The sequence below is a fragment of the Atractosteus spatula genome (assembly GCF_055471065.1).
Source record: "Atractosteus spatula isolate fAtrSpa1 chromosome 16 unlocalized genomic scaffold, fAtrSpa1.hap1 SUPER_16_unloc_1, whole genome shotgun sequence".
NCBI lineage: Eukaryota > Metazoa > Chordata > Actinopteri > Semionotiformes > Lepisosteidae > Atractosteus > Atractosteus spatula.
In genome coordinates this window covers 2,797,501-2,814,926 of record NW_028296631.1, presented here as the reverse complement: position 1 = coordinate 2,814,926, position 17,426 = coordinate 2,797,501, and positions in this window count along the sequence as shown.

The following is a 17,426-nucleotide window of genomic DNA, read 5'->3' as shown; positions in this document are numbered from 1 at the left end:
TGGATTAGAAATCCATTGGGGTCTCCCCGCGTAAATTCGAATCCTGCCGACTACGGTGTCCTCCTCACGTCGTTGTGTGCCGGCGCAAGCAAGGAAAAGTGCCTTTTTGCTTTTCCTGGTGGTTTTAAAACGCGAGATCGCTTGTACCCGCTGCCTTGGAAAGAAATGTCTACATGTTTACTTGCACATTGTCTATTGTTTGTTTGTACATTGTCTTGATGCACTGTTTGCACTTTGTCTTGTTTTTTACACTTGTTTTACAATCGAGAGACCTTCTGTAAGTAAGAATTCCATTGTACCAGTACCGGTTACATATGGCAATAAAGTTCAAGTTCAAATGCTTCAGCGTCCGCAAACGGCATTTTGCAGCTGGAAGCAGATGGCGACGCTTTTTGCGGTCGCGTGTCTTGTGCCCCATTTCCGGCCTTTAACATCGAATCAATAAAGCTGTTAGAACCGACACCATAGGTGCTTTTCTTACAACTTTTGATCTGACTCAGTTTCGGAATGCAATTCCTGAACACTGCGAGAGACAACCTACAGATGCAGCCATTCAAAATGAGCGGTAAAAACCCGTGGTACAGTAACCAACCCGCAGGGCACCGTAGGGCACCGCGGTAAGTGATTGGCTGGCCAAAATGACCGACAGGGGCACTCGTGGTGCATTGGTTGGTAGTGAAAAGATTTCATCATCTAATGTCTTTACTGTGCACATTTCAATCCGCTTAGTTTTGAATATTTATATGGAATTTTACCACTAAAGGGAAATTTTAGTAGCTGAGCATAAAAAGAAGAGGAGCATAACGCATCTGAAGGTCATAAACGATATTAATTTAGGAACATAAACATTACTGTATGTACATAAACTGTACTGTGTATGGCTGGTCTTGATAGTGTAGTGGTTTGATGGGTTTACTGAGACAATTATCAATTGTAGCAGTAATCACGAGGTTGTTCGTTGGGGCTTTTAGAAAATCAATCGTCAGAACAACTAACAACGCACACACACGGGTTCAATACACGAGATACATTTATTAATATAAACTGTGCACCAAACATATACTAGTCTGCCTGGATACGAGCGGCAGACCTTACTGTGAGGGTTATCAATATACAAGGTATATAATCTCGAAGAGATGCAAACACAAAGAGATACACAACAGAGAATATATGTCAATATATATCGTTCGGTTACCAAATCGCTAATCAGTGTTATTACCCACTGTTACTCTAAACTCGGAAGTAAATACATTACTCATGAATTAAATTGATAACAACTTGTGTTGAGGTACAATTAAATTCTCGAGACGCAATGTAGAACATGGGGTTTACTTATCCACTGTGTTTGGATTTGGAATTTCCCGGCACGAACACCAAACCAGCTGACAGGCTCTGTTGCAGCGGTTGTCCAATGGGCGTTGTGTCGGCGTCCTCTGGCTACCGGCCAACCAGTCGAGGTGCAGCTCGGAGTAGGAAGGCCGGAGGAATCTGACTGCGGCGCGCAGGGCAGTCGTTGCTCCGAGGGGATCTACCAGCAGTCTGGCTGGCTAGTAGAAAGTCTCTATGCACAGAGTGTGACCGCGAGTCCTCACAAGTCACTCTTTTGCCTGGGAAGAAGCTGGTTCGTTCCCGGTCCAGCGCTGCTTCTGAATAAGCTATTCAGGTTGTCGACGAGGGTCCAACTGTAGGCTGCCGTTGATCAAGCGGAGCATTCACGTTGGTAGAATTCTGAATACGTACGGGATCCTCGGCCTCGCGCTTAGAACAAAGTCCAAGTCCTTTTGCAGACAACAGCAGTTGTCACGTGATTGTCTCTGAGGATGCGCGAAAATGGCCAAGGAGAGCCCAGAACTGAGCTTGCGCTCCCTTTTTGATCAAGACCCAGATGTGTGCTGATTGGTTGAGAGTTTGGCGGGCATTGGAGACCCACGTGGTATTACCACGCCCTGCCAGTCCCTGATTGGTTGGTCAAGGTGAGATATAAGTCACTTACTCTTGACACTTAGAAATGCAGTCCAGATGTCCATTCGGCACTCCCTAGACAGATAGGCGCCAGTGGATGACCATTGATCATTATAGCCAGGCTTAGCTAATTGCATCCCCGTCTGGGAGCTTGCTTCTTATCAAAAGAAAAACATCTTAAATCAGCTTGCATGAATTCTTTCTCTGTGGCTGCACCACAGAGATGGAGGGTGAGATGGGGCCTCCTTTAGGAGCATACCAACGCTTAATTCTGTCTTATTAACAAGCATTGCCGCTACATATCCCCCCTTTTTGAAGGTCACGAGGTCCTGAGGCGTTGTTGCCTTCAAAACAAAAACAGAGTTAAGTGATGTTTGTTGTACCACGGTGGATTCTACCACCCAATATTCACATTACCTCTCGAGAATTTGTACAGGAAATAGTGTTGGAAAGAACGTTGCGTATACCTGCTCTCAGTTATAAGGTACCTAGGAATGAGGCATTGGGCATCATCATTAGCTCTAGACCTTAAACTTCCGGCAGTTCACTATCAGTATCGGATAGCTCTGCAGCAGGCAGACGTTTGGGAGTGGTTACCTGATTTCGGTGATAAACCATTGCTCCCTTTGTCTCATTCAAACTACCCCGCAAGGCTTTGATACAAGAGAACAGCATCCAACACATTACCCCAGCCATGATCCAGCTACCCAGCAGCAGTGTCAAGATGACCACGTTTATTGTTCCTAGCGCCCCAGAGGATCCACAACGACTGTGCTTGGGACCTACCAGTGTAGTTTTTAAGTTTGTGTCGTTAAGAACAAATTCGACTACCTGTACACCCTCAAGACTTACTGTCTCTTGGATTCTCTCATCCAAGTCAATGCCGTGTCCTCTGAAAGCGTCCACAATCTCGAGTTCCGTTTCGTATAGTTCTGACTCCAGGTGATACAGTGCTAAATCGTTGAGATGCACTATCGCTCCTTCAGGAACTTGTAGAAAAACTGTTTGGTTGGGTAGCTGCACTTCGGTAGCTGTATCATGCCTGTCATATGTTATTGTAACCGTTAACTGTGGTGTGCTGACCAGCCATTTCTTTCCCACCTGCTCAACCTGGGGTTCGTTAACCTCACTTTTGCTCGTCACTGTGGCTTTACACTTTTCAGTGGCAGCCCCCTTTCTGATACCACACAACCTCTGAGTTGTGTCCCTAAGGAATGGCTTACTTGGGCATACCCAGTGGATATCCTTGGTTGATATACACAGTTCCAGGTTTGGAACAAGATACAAATTTGGATCATCCTCCTGGTAAGCTACGAGCGGTGGGGTGGTCAACTTCACATGCATGTCCCCCCTCCAGAAGCCAACGTTCGATATAGACTTGAGTCTATAGATATCCTTGCCACTCACGATGGGAAGGTTCAACAGGAAACCTATTTCCTTGGCTTCAGGGTTGACATGTATAGGAATGGCACTGCCTAGACTGTATGCAAAATGTACCTGTAATGGCTGCACCATCTCAGAAGTGGTTGTCCTAAGTACTTCTTCTACTAAGGACAGTGGAACCAAGTAAGTTGGAATCTGTCCCATGGCTAAGCTAGTTATCTTGGCACTAAGCTCCCTAAGCAAATCCTGCATCAGCATCCTGACCTGTTGCACGTAAGCATAATCCCACTGTAACACGTCGACAATCCTGCCCACGGTGTGGAGGGTGTAATTTAACACTGCTGCATGAAGGTTTACTGCTAATATTGTGCCCTGTAAGGTTTTCCCTAGGCTTTCCAGCCGCTGCTGCTGTTGATACAGCCTGTCCTGAATTTCTGGCATTTCCTTAAGTAACCCAGACACCTGCCTTCTCAGGGTGGTCAGGGTGACAGTGTAAGCAGCAAACAGACCAGCTGAAAATAGCGAGCCCACGGTGGAGGCCGCAGCAATCAGACCCCCCAAGAACCTTTTGGGGCGGCTGAGGCCTGTCATCTCCTCCTGGCTGACTGTTGCCTTCCTCAGCTGGCGGAGCATGTGTATAGTGTCTAGCTGGGCATGCCATACAGCATCCTTAGCCCACTGCCTGCCATGATGGGACACCCTACTGTTCATGTTGATGTGCTTCCGAAACACATCACTTGGGTCCAGCCGCACATACACTCGCTGAGTATATGTTCTGCAATTTGTTAACAACAATCCGGGAGCGTCCTGCAGGACTATGCCGGTAGGAGGACCGGGTTCCACAACTTCAAGGGGCTGTGTCGAAGCGATCCACAGCACTGTCAGGACCAGCCGTGGCAGTTTTAGGATTCCCATTCTGGAACACAGATGAGGCACATGGTACAGTTCCACTATAATTTTGAATATATTTTCCTAGGAGGACCTACACTACAGTACCTAACTACCTGCAGCTACAAAGGGGCACCCCCCTCTTGATCGGGTTTAGATTTTTAACCCTATTCTGTGTCCTCCGGCGCCATTTGAGGTGGGCGATACAACCGGAGGTGGTTGCGATGCACCCACTTATAGACCAGAGATTGCCTTCCTTTTTCAATCCGAATTCGATAAGCTACCGGTGATACCTTATCGACAATCTCGTGGGGTCCTGTCCAACTGGGTAAGAATTTCCGGGCCACCCCTGTGGGTTTGGCAAATTGGAAGTACAGGACCTTGTCTCCTACTTGGAGTTCCTGGTTAACTGCCTTTCGGTCATAGTATGCTTTCCTACCCTCTGCACTCCTTCCCAGATTGTTCTGGGCAAAAGCAAAGGTTGCCTGCAGATGTGCTTGCTGACACATACTGATGGGCCGTAGCAGCCCCCGTCGTGCTCAGGTCCTCCACCCCATAAAGACAGTGTAGGGGAAGAGTCATCTTCCGACCTGTCATCATCTCAAAAGGTGGGACCCCCGTAGAGCAATGGGGCGTGGCTCGGATGGCCATCAGAACCAGGGGCAGCTTAATGTCCCAGTCCCTACTGCTGGTGGAGACAAACTTTTTGAGCATACTAACCACCGTTCGGTTTGCCCTTTCTGCCTGGCCCGAGGATTGAGGGTGGTAGGAGATATGCAACTGGGCCTTGACCCCAAGCATATTCCACAGGGTTGCCATTACTGTAGCTGTGAAATGGGTTCCCCGATCCGAGTCCACGGTCAGGGGGAGTCCCCATCGACTGAACACATGGTTCACCAACAGCACTGCAGTTGTCTCTGCCGTGTCGTTGGGTGCTGGGAGGCACTCAATCCATTTTGTGAATGCACACGTAACCGTGAGGAAATATTTGTTCCCTCTGGATGACCTCACCAGCGGCCCCACCCAATCCATTTGTAGATTGGACCAGGGGAATGTCATGCCCTTTTTCTGGAGTGGTGCACGGTGCAAGGGCCGTGATGGTTGGAACTGGCTACACGTCAGACACCCCTTTACATACGCGGCGATGTCTTGGCCCATGTGAGGCCAGAATGCCACCTGCTGGATAGTGTCGTACGTGGCCTTGATTCCCCGGTGACCCCCACAGGGCTCGTCATGAGCGTGTTGGATCATGACCCCCCGATGGCAGCGGGGAACTACCCACTTTGGGACACCTTGTGCAACTGGTACACAAACCAACAACCCCTTTATAATTTTTAGGTTGTCTTTCACCTCTGCCAGCTCCTTCAGCTCTGGAGACTGGCTCAGCACCTGCTCCGAAAGAGGTTGACGCACTGGGTCAGCGATATGCTGATACATTAGCCCAATTGCTGGGTCCTGTTTCTGCATTTCCGCAAGATCGGTGTTAAAACCCTGTGACCCAAGCACTACAGATTGAGGGTCAGCTCCGACATCCTGTCTAGCCCTGCTTCGGGTGACCGCCTTGACCTCAGCCACGGTTTCTGGGGGTAGCCATTCCTGCTGGAACTGCCAGGGTTCACCCTCTAAGGCGCCAGATTTAGCCAGCCGGTCGGCCTCATCATTCCCGTCTTTGTCGGGTCTCTTCACCTGGGAGTGTCCCTTCACCTTCCTCCAGTAAACCATCATTCCAGCCTCGGTCATGAGCTTGTCACTGGCCAGGAACAACTCTTTGTTCTTTACTTCCTTGCCCCGGGCATTTTTCATGCCGTTACCCTTCCAATACGGAAGATGGGACACGAAGCTATGTCGGGCGTAGTTCGAGTCACTACAGATGACAAATTGTTTAAGGCCATTTGTCAGGGCCTGCTGGAGGGTGATCAGCACCCCAGCTACGTCCGCATACTGACTAGTCTTTGGTCCTAGCTTATAGCGGGTCGGCCCACAGGGAGTATTGTCTTGCCAGACTACTCCTACCCCTGCTAGCACCTGCTGTTTGTGGCGAAAAGAGCAACCGTCAACATAGGCCATGGGTAAGCCCTGGCCCACGTTTTCATCGTAGTACCGGTGATTGTTCGGTAGCTCAGCAGCGGGAATTGTTTCTGGAGCTTCCATGTCAGTGTCACAGCCGTGACACACTTGGCCCAAAGCCAGGCCCTGTCCCAGGTACATTTTCTTGCTCTGTGCATAACGTACCTCTATCTCATAGCCTTGTAGGGCCATCATCCATGCCACAATCCTGCTATTTGACACCCTGCCCGCTTTGAGTCTCTGGCTATGCAGGAATGTCACAGGTTGGTGGCAGGTTTCGATGATGATCTTTTGTCCCCCTACATAACTACGGAAGTGTTCTACCGACCAGACCGTAGACAACAGGGCCTTCTCGCAGTCCAAGAACTTTTGCTCCACTGGGTTCAGGGCTCGACTGGCATACGCCACCACCCTTCGCTCTTGGTCATATTCCTGACTCAGAGCAGCCCCAATGCAGTGCTCTGAGAACCCTGCTTCAAGGTAGAAGACCTTATTTTTGTCAGGGTAGGCCAAGCACGGCGCACTACCGAGTCTGCGCTTCAGCTCCATCACAGCCTGTTCTGAGGAAGGTCCCCACTCAAAGGGCACGTCTTTCTGCAGCAGCTTGTGGAGGGGCCTTGCTATTTCAGCGTAATCCTCAATGAACTGCCGGGAATAATTACATACTCCCAGAAAGCTGCGCAGTTCAGACAGGTTAGTGGGCGACTTCATATTCTGGATAGCTTGGACTCTGCTGGACTGTGGCTGTATGCCTTGGGCTCCAACCAATAGTCCCACGTACTCCACTTGGGTCCTACACCACTGTCCCTTAGCCAGAGACAGTTTGGCCCCTGCACGGGAGAGCTGGGTCAACACATGCCTGATCTCGGCCATGTGTTCTTCCCAGCTCTGACTCCGCATCAGAATATCGTCCACATAGACCAGGTTGCCCCTGGCGGCTGCATCACTCATGGCTTTGTGCAGAAATATGTTGAACTCCGCTGGGGAGTTGGAATACCCAAAGGGGCATCGATTCCAGGTGAACTGCCTGTTTCCAAAGGAAAAGGCCAGTTTGTACTGGTCTGTCGGTTCTACCTTAAGGGTCCAGAACCCATTGGCCACATCCACTGTGGTGAAATATTTTGCTGTTGTCACCTTGGCTAACTCCCGATCTAGGTAGATCATTGGCCATCGTGACAAAGGAACCTGTTTATTCAACTGCCGGTAGTTAATGGTCAGACGCCACTTACCATTGGGTTTCAGCACCGGCCACAGTGGGGAGTTATAAGTGGAGTTACACTCCCTTATGATCTGACGCTCTAGTAGAGCATCCAACGTCTGCTTTATGTACTCGTATGCCGTGAGGGGAATGCGATACTGCCTGACATAGGTTGGGCGGGCGCCAGGGGCCGTAGGAATGCGCACTGTGTGCAAATCCGTCACCCCGCAGTCATAGGCGTCCCGTGCAAACACTTCCTGGAAATCCTGGAAGATCTGATGCAGCTGCTGACGCTGGCTTTCCGTTTCCAGGGCATCTGCCTTACCAACCTGATCCTGTACCTGCTCTAGGAACCCCGCTTTTGACGGCATGGCGGTATCCCGGGTCGCACTCTCGGCTGAGTGGTCCGTCGGAACCCCTGCGTGTACTGTATACACAACCATCTCATCCTTATCGCTAAGGTCCACTCTGCACACCTCCTGGTTGCAGAATCCCTCTATTGGCATAATTGCAATCATCCGCCGGGGGTAGGTGTAGTACACCTGCTCGGTCCCCCCCTCCCTGGCCAAGGGACCAGGGAGCTGCCCCAGTACTGGGATGGCCAGTTCGAAATCATAGAACCCATTGTCAATTACCAGTCCCATGTCAGTGCGAGCAGGGATTTTGACATCTTGTTTTGCTATGTTTTGCACCAACAGGCAGGTGGCTCGGCCATTCCTTTCCAGTCTGGGGGTACCACAGACTGCTAGGTTCAGTCTGATAAACTGAGCTGATGGTTGGAAGAAAACCATCTCAGCATCCATCCTCTGTCCCTTCTTTAGGACAAGGCGTACCGGAAACCCTGCTGTTGACGCAGGAACGATCAGGTCCGATTCGTTTACTACCTGGCAGGCCTGAGGAATCGTCTGACCTGACCGAATGTTCTCGGGGTCGCCGCTTAGAGAGTGGGCATCTGGGTTCACCCGTGTCCACAGCACACTGTTTACTGTGTCCAGCTGGGCGCCCAGTCGAACCAACAGGTCTGCACCAATACAGACCGAATGGGTCAGCTGAGGTGCTACCTGGAATTAGTGAGCAAACTTCCTTTTTCCGATGGAGATGGAAGCTGCACAGCTTCCTTTGCTCCAAATGGACCTATGAGGTGGGGGTGCCCACCACAGACCCTGTGATTGCGTCACCAGGGTCACCTGACGGCTTCGCGACAGGTCCTCGAACAGACCTTCACTGATTATGGACTTCTCAGAGCTGAGGCTGAGAATTACATCATCAACCTGCACTTCTGCCACCTGGACCCCTCCCACCACCATGGGGTGGTAGTCCTTGTCCCCCTGAGGTACCAGGGCGCACAGAAAGGACTCCCATTCATTACCGGACAGGGAGATCCACTCTTCTTCAGGGATGAAAAAGGGGTGTGCTTTACCTGGCGGGTCAAGCAGCTGCTCGGAGCACTGCTCCTGTAGTTGGGAGACCGTGGGAGTGCTGGCCTGGGCAGGACTTCCCTGTAGTTTTGGAAAGCAAGAAGAGACATTTATTTCTCGTCCAGAGGAACCAGGAGAATCCTCCAACTCAGCTATGGTGTTCAGTGGGCACTGTGTGATCACAGCATAACCACTGAACCCCCCTTTTTGCTGTACGACAGGCTTAGGGTGCTTGACCTGAGCCCACAATTTTCCACGCTGGCAGTCCACCAGAGGCTCCAGCCTGTCAAGCAGGTCTTGGCCAATGAGTAGTGGCTCTGTTTTAAACCTAGAGATGTAAACAGGATGCACCACGTTCATTGGCCCGAACCTAAGTGCCACCCACACTCGGTGTGTGATCCTGGCATGATCCTGGGTATAGCTGGAAATATCTATCTTACACGGTTCTACCTTAAGTCTGATGCCTTTTCCTTTCGCTACTCGTTTGAGCTCGCTGAGTAGATCGGCTGACATCAAACTAATTTCAGCCCCAGTGTCAACCAGTGCTTCTCTATCTAAGACGTTTTCAAGAGAAACCTTGATATAAATACGCCTTGCTTTGCCTTTCTGGCTGAGATTCCCTAAGAATTGTTGGAAGCCTGCCTTTTCTTTGACTTCAGGGGCGGGGTCAGCGCCCAACTCAGAGTCACAGCCTTCTTCCAGGCAGGAACCCTCCCACCCAATCAGATAGACTGAGGGAGGGGTTTGGGATGGATCCCCGCCTCCTCCAGTGAGAAGGGGCGTGGTCCCACTAAGCTCATTCACGCTTCCGGCATTCAGTGCGGAAGGTTTACCCTGTCCTGATCTCTCAAGCAGGGCTTGTTCAAGCCTGGCCAGGCGGGTTGCAGTCGACTCCCTTCGTCCAGCCTTCTGATAGGCTCTGCCTGTGCCCTTGCCTTCCCCGTAGCGCTCACGGCGGCTCTGACGCTTAGTGCGGTCCTGCCTGCCTATTTTGCGCCGGGGCTTAGCGGGCTCAGGAACCTCAGCTCCCTCGAGCTGAGGCGAGTCGTCAACCCTGCTGGCTTTAGTGGCGAACACGGCCGTTTTAGCAGGTTTTCGCTCTGAGGAAGCAGAGACTTCAGCTCCCCAGGCTTTTTGAGCCAACCTTCTAATGTCAGCCATTTTCATCGCTTTTGCATCAGTGTGCATCACAATCATTTTCCTGATTGAGGGATGCAGATTAGCAATGAATAAACCTTTGAAATTCACGTTCTCTTCGCAACCCTCTTCATTCCGCCCTGCAAAATAAGTGCGCCTAAGCCTCTCATAATAGTCGCGAGGGGCTTCAGCTTTTTCGTGCTTAATATGGTGTGCAGCGGCCACGGCAGCTATGGGATCGATAAAAGCCGAAAATTCTCCGATCATTGCCTGACACAGCTCCTCAAAGCTATTACAGACCTCCGGTCCTTGTCTAGACATCCACTCGTGGACCGCTCGGCTAGTAGTTTTCCTTACTAACATAGCCTTTTCCTGTTCGGACGCTCCGGGCATAAACTGCAAAGTATGTCTCAGCTCATCGATGTAGGTTTCCACATTATTCCCTGACACTGACGGGTCAAACCTTTCTACATCTTTGGCTAACTGCCTCAGGGAGTGGAGGTTAATTTTTACGGTTTCTCCACGGGCAGGGGGACGGCCGTGATCAGGAGCAGGGGGTCTATGCCTGAATTGCATCGCCCTTGCGTCTCGCGCAGGACTCGGCGATCTCCCCCATGCCGATCCGACCACAGACCCTGGCCGGGAGAAACCTCCTCCCGGCGCGCTGGGTGAGCGCTCCGGGCTGCTAGGTGGGCTGGCATGCAAGTGGGATCTAGCCTGTTTTGCTTCCAGTACGGCAGCATCTAACTCCTTTTGCCTTTCCTGGCTGAGCTCATTTAAACGCTCAATTTCTTTTTCTTTTTCTTTCAAGCTCGCTTCCAGGTCTCTCCTAGCTACCTCAGCCGCAGTTTCTCTAGCAGACAGGTCATCTAATTTACCTAAAACTTCCCTGAGTCTGTCTTCACTTTCCTCATTTTTCACTCTCTTTTCTCTGATTATATCCAACAACTCAACTCGCTCCGCCTTATATCTTTCTAGCTTTCCCTGAAGCTTTTGAAACTTTGTCAGCTCGGACAAAGACAGTTCCAGCTGTTTAGCTAGATTTAAGGCGAAACTCGATAGGACCTGAACTGCGTTCACGGACCCTCCTGTGTTAAGCTGGTTCGCTACCTTAGCTACTAAATCTACTTGCAGCTTCTCAATATCATCAAAGTTCAACTTTTCGATACCGCTCCAGTAACCAGGATTGTCGTCGCTAGAAATAGTACTTATAAGCGACTCCACTTCAGACATTTTAGCAGCCATTGTCATTACGTCAGAGAAACTTTAAGAGTATTACTTTTTTTTCTTTTACCAAAATACAGTATGGAATCTAAACACCCGAGCAGATGGATTTCCAATCAGTACACGTTACACTAAACGCTAGAAAACAGGGGGATTTCTTTACGCAGTTATCAGCACACCCGGTATTCGCGTATAGAAGCCGCGGTGCTGTGCTGAACTTGAACTCACAGCAATATCAGTTATTCTGTGCGATTGATTCTCATTTCATTCTAAACTCGCCCACCCAGGGACGCCATTAAATGTAGTGGTTTGATGGGTTTACTGAGACAATTATCAATTGTAGCAGTAATCACGAGGTTGTTCGTTGGGGCTTTTAGAAAATCAATCGTCAGAACAACTAACAACGCACACACACGGGTTCAATACACGAGATACATTTATTAATATAAACTGTGCACCAAACATATACTAGTCTGCCTGGATACGAGCGGCAGACCTTACTGTGAGGGTTATCAATATACAAGGTATATAATCTCGAAGAGATGCAAACACAAAGAGATACACAACAGAGAATATATGTCAATATATATCGTTCGGTTACCAAATCGCTAATCAGTGTTATTACCCACTGTTACTCTAAACTCGGAAGTAAATACATTACTCATGAATTAAATTGATAACAACTTGTGTTGAGGTACAATTAAATTCTCGAGACGCAATGTAGAACATGGGGTTTACTTATCCACTGTGTTTGGATTTGGAATTTCCCGGCACGAACACCAAACCAGCTGACAGGCTCTGTTGCAGCGGTTGTCCAATGGGCGTTGTGTCGGCGTCCTCTGGCTACCGGCCAACCAGTCGAGGTGCAGCTCGGAGTAGGAAGGCCGGAGGAATCTGACTGCGGCGCGCAGGGCAGTCGTTGCTCCGAGGGGATCTACCAGCAGTCCGGCTGGCTAGTAGAAAGTCTCTATGCACAGAGTGTGACCGCGAGTCCTCACAAGTCACTCTTTTGCCTGGGAAGAAGCTGGTTCGTTCCCGGTCCAGCGCTGCTTCTGAATAAGCTATTCAGGTTGTCGACGAGGGTCCAACTGTAGGCTGCCGTTGATCAAGCGGAGCATTCACGTTGGTAGAATTCTGAATACGTACGGGATCCTCGGCCTCGCGCTTAGAACAAAGTCCAAGTCCTTTTGCAGACAACAGCAGTTGTCACGTGATTGTCTCTGAGGATGCGTGAAAATGGCCAAGGAGAGCCCAGAACTGAGCTTGCGCTCCCTTTTTGATCAAGACCCAGATGTGTGCTGATTGGTTGAGAGTTTGGCGGGCATTGGAGACCCACGTGGTATTACCACGCCCTGCCAGTCCCTGATTGGTTGGTCAAGGTGAGATATAAGTCACTTACTCTTGACACTTAGAAATGCAGTCCAGATGTCCATTCGGCACTCCCTAGACAGATAGGCGCCAGTGGATGACCATTGATCATGATAGCCAGGCTTAGCTAATTGCATCCCCGTCTGGGAGCTTGCTTCTTATCAAAAGAAAAAATCTTAAATCAGCTTGCATGAATTCTTTCTCTGTGGCTGCACCACAGAGATGGAGGGTGAGATGGGGCCTCCTTTAGGAGCATACCAACACTTAATTCTGTCTTATTAACAAGCATTGCCACTACAATAGTTTAAAGAAAAAATACACACCAGTCTTCCATTTCTCCCTAAACATTTTAAGCATGAAATTTTTATGAAACGGTACCCAAATATGTGATTGCTGTATAGAATGAATTTTAATTTTTAAAAATTATTTAACACGAAAATTAAGCTGTTTACATCTTCCGCCTGAGAACAGTCACCCGTTGCTACCCAACGCAGAAACACAGCCACTAACTAGCAAAGAGAGGACATTAGCTAGCCAATATGATAAAGAAATAAATAATTATTTTGTTTATTTCTTTTGCACATTTATTTGAACATTTCCATCGATTGTACAAGCACTTGGAAACTGTCCAATCCCTAGTTCATGAAGCATTTACCGGTCTGGTGCCGGTCTGTGTCTTCTAGGATATAATGCCAGCGAACTCTTGTTTTTATGTCCACTATAACTACGCTGGGCAAACGTTCCGAGGTCAAATTCTTCCAGCACGGGGGTACCTTTAATGCGGAGACGACGGCACCGAATTTTTTTGGCGCGCCTTCTCTTTAAAGCCCTGGCCAAATATGAAGACAGTACGTACAGTTATAATTCAAACGGAATTAAAAACTACACATCCCAGTTACCACGGTGGTGCTTGTGATCATTGCGTTTAACCAACGAAACAGGGTGAAAAATCAGTCACATGACTTTGGGGCAGAGTTTCGAAAGCTTAACCTATCAGCAACAAAGCGAAATTTACACGATAGACTACCTCAAACTGTCAGTTACACGACTGTGTATGTCGCTTAAGCCACTCCTATTTGGCATTTTAGTTATGGAGGCGAGAAGACGCCCCCCCCCCCCCCTCTCTGGGTGTCTGATTTGCCGCCATCTTTAACTGTTCGGTGTCCGAATCGGAGTAGCTACGCGTACGAAATAAAGTTAATCCCAACTACAAAACATATATTTTTGTGGTAAGAGGGTGCAAAACATCAGTATTTACTGCTATTAATTACTGTACGATTTATAGTTGAAATCTGAGCCTAGATATAAAGTTAGATATAAAGTTAAAATCTCGACAAAGCAATGTAGGAAATACAGAGAAAATAAATCCTTTCTGACATCTAAAATCAGTTTCGATCAAGGTCTCTAAAACGAACAAGAAAAAGAGGATTTTCGGAGGGCAATTACGCTGTGTTTATATAGAATAACTGATTTATGAGCAATCTAATTTCTTGTTCGTTTAAAACAGTGAAATGTAGGCTGCAAAAGATCGCACCAGAAACAGCACTCTCTCTGCCTGTCATAGACGTTCAGGAAAGGCTGATTGAAGTCATGTCAAGTACAATAATTCGGTGATCAATAATAACAGTTGTAGGACAGTATATAAGGAGGATAAGGATTTTGAAGTTGACTCGAAATCTGATAGGTAACCAGTGCAAGGACTTGAAAACAGGTGTAATGCATCCCTGATAGGATTCTTGCTGTCATATTCTGAACATATTGAAGATTGCTCAGTGTGGATTTAATTTCCCCAGTGAACAGGATGTGCATTTATAAATTCTAGAAAAAAAGCCTTTCTTGATTTCTCTAGTTCCCTTTAAAATAAACTATTATTCCACAATGCAGAGTATTACATGGCCAGTATTTACACATGATATTTGTGATTTAAAGAAATTAACACAAGCAGCTTTTGGAGATTTAAGTGTTGGCTGAGTTATTGCAGGATAAAAGACTAGAGATGTTGGCAAGAAGAAGATAATTTGGGGAAAGCTGAGGAATACACTTATAACAAGAACACTTCCTAATGGGGTTAGGCATACTTTTGATGAAGATGATGAAGTTAACAGACTATATGTTTACATAGATACTGAAATAAGGATTGTATTTTAGATTATGTGTAGTTGCTGGCATTGAACTGTGTGTTGGATGCACATGAATTGAAGGAATGGGCAAACATAGCTGATGCGGATCCACAGACCCAGCATATTAAGATGTTTATACTTAGAGGCAATTTGTTTAAATAACTAGGTATGGATACTGATGTGCAAGAGAGGTGGAAAGGCTGTTTCCTTAAGCCAGCACTATAAAATATTTTATTCTCAGTGAGATGCTGCCATTTCATCGTGGGTTTCTAACACTGTGTATAGTTCCATCCACACAGTGCCTTTACTTCCATCCATTTCTAATCTCTTTATCCAGTACAGAGGATTTGGAGCCTATCCCAGTAAGCAACGGACACAAGGCAGAATACACTCTGGACATAGCGCCAGTCCGTCACAGGACAGACAGACACAAACACACACACACCAGGGCCAGTTTTCCCATAAACCAATTAACTTACCAGTATGTTTTGGAGTGCGAGAGGGAGTCATATCACACATATGGAGAAAAACCATGTAACCCAGAGAGAACATGTAAACCCCACACACACAGGATGGCAGGAATTGAACCTAGGACCCCAGTGCTGCAAGATAGCAATGCTAACCATTTCGCCACCATTATAAATGGATGGATATCTTAGTTATCTTTCTAGTTCACAGGTTTGCATGCATGATTTACTTTTGAAAGCCACTGAGACATCAGGTACTACTGTTGTATTTATGAAAAAGAAACAAAACAAAAAACATACTAACAACTGTGCCATCCTACTCCTTAGTTAATACATTTTATTATTCATAAACAGTTAACATTGTTAGCAAAATATTTTGAATTATATTTAACCCTATTTTTTCTTTAGTTTTGTATTTAACTTATTATATGATAGTCAGACTTAATGTATATTTGAACAATGAAAATATATTTTTACAAGATGCGGGGGAAAGTGCAACAGCTTATTACAGTGCTAAATTTAATATTATTGATTGCTAATAGTTTATGCTAACACCTAACTTTCTTAATTAGATGTATTTAAAACAGTGAACTAAGTGTAACATACTATTCAGAAATACAATCGAAAATAGTTTTGTGGTGTTTGTATGGATGAAACGTTTCTAAAATGTATAACGTAACAAAATTAAAGACGATTAAAATCTGTAATCTTTCCACTTGTAATGTCATTAGACAGAACAACACGTTTCTGGTTTGTTTTAATTAGTATTAGTTAGTAGTTAGTAGTTTTAATTTAATTAGTATTGCAATTCGCACTGATTCCCTTGCGAAGATATGGACTTAAGAATATTCGTGCCTGGTCAAAAAATGGCATTAAGCACTTAAAATTAATATGGTTAATAATAGTAAACTGTAACATGCTGTAACAAGATCGGTTAAACTGCGAAGAAAATGCTTTCAGAGGAAATGTTTCAGGTGTGAAGAACATAGATCTCCAATGCAATTTCAACCAAACCTGTTCGCACACACCCTGCCCCCACTACCATTAGAATATACACAAAGCACTGAAATCTTTCGAGCTAATGATCAGGTGACCCGAGAGAGAGCGAGAGAAACACCAAGGGGTGCGGAACCAGGGAACTATTTACATGGAAAACGGGCGATCTCCCCAGACTGTCCGCCCGTTTCACTGTTACCTGGATACCTCTTTATTTAGAACTCACTAACACTGATTTTTAGTTTCGAAGGATTCAAGTAGGGTTTTAGATGAAAGGCAGCGACCTTAATCAAGCCCAAATCATAATTGAACCCATTCAGAGCCTACATTACATTTTAGCGTTTCATTCTGAGCAGAAGACCCTCACACCTGAAGAAGGCTTGCGTTTTCTCTCTTCTCTTTTAAGCATGTGTACAATGTGTAATACAATTACAATGTGTAATTACAATGCGAATCGTATGAGGGTGGGGGAGAGGTGTCTTTCGCTGGAAATCTCGCCTGCTTCTACTTTACGAGTACAACCCCCTCTCTGCCGGAGTGCTGGCTGTGACGAATTAAACCGGTTTCACAGGTTTCAATCACAGACCATGTGACATGGGAGTCAGGAAACTAACACACAGCGCCACCTGATTTGATAACACTATAAAAACGCTATAAAATAATGTGACTAGGCACAGAACAAGTTTACAGCACAGTACAATAATAAATGCTGACCATGACTTTAGAAGCATAAATTGCCTTACACTCAATTTAAACACAAGCTGTCTTTAGCCCTCTAAGCTGGTTCATACAGAAATGTAGAGATCCAGGCTCAGAACACGCAGCTTCATTAGCGAATACATATGCAGACATATGCAGACGTTTTACAGAGGATGGATTTTTAGAAACATCCCATCAGTGACATCACTGAAGTCAACTCCTAGGTACTGTAACTGTCGTGTGGATAGTTTCACAAGAATCAGACAAAGGTTTAAGCATCGCTTGTTCTAGATAAAACTGCAAAAAAAACAACAACAACCCATAATGTACTTCTTTGCAGCTCTGTTTGCCCAAATCATATATTCACAACGTGAAATCTAGAAAATAATATTACGTAACCAAAATCCGCAATATGAAAACAGAACCTTTGTAATTGTTGATGGATGATGTACTCGTAACATTTTTTCAAGACGAACTACAACATTTAAAAAATGACTTG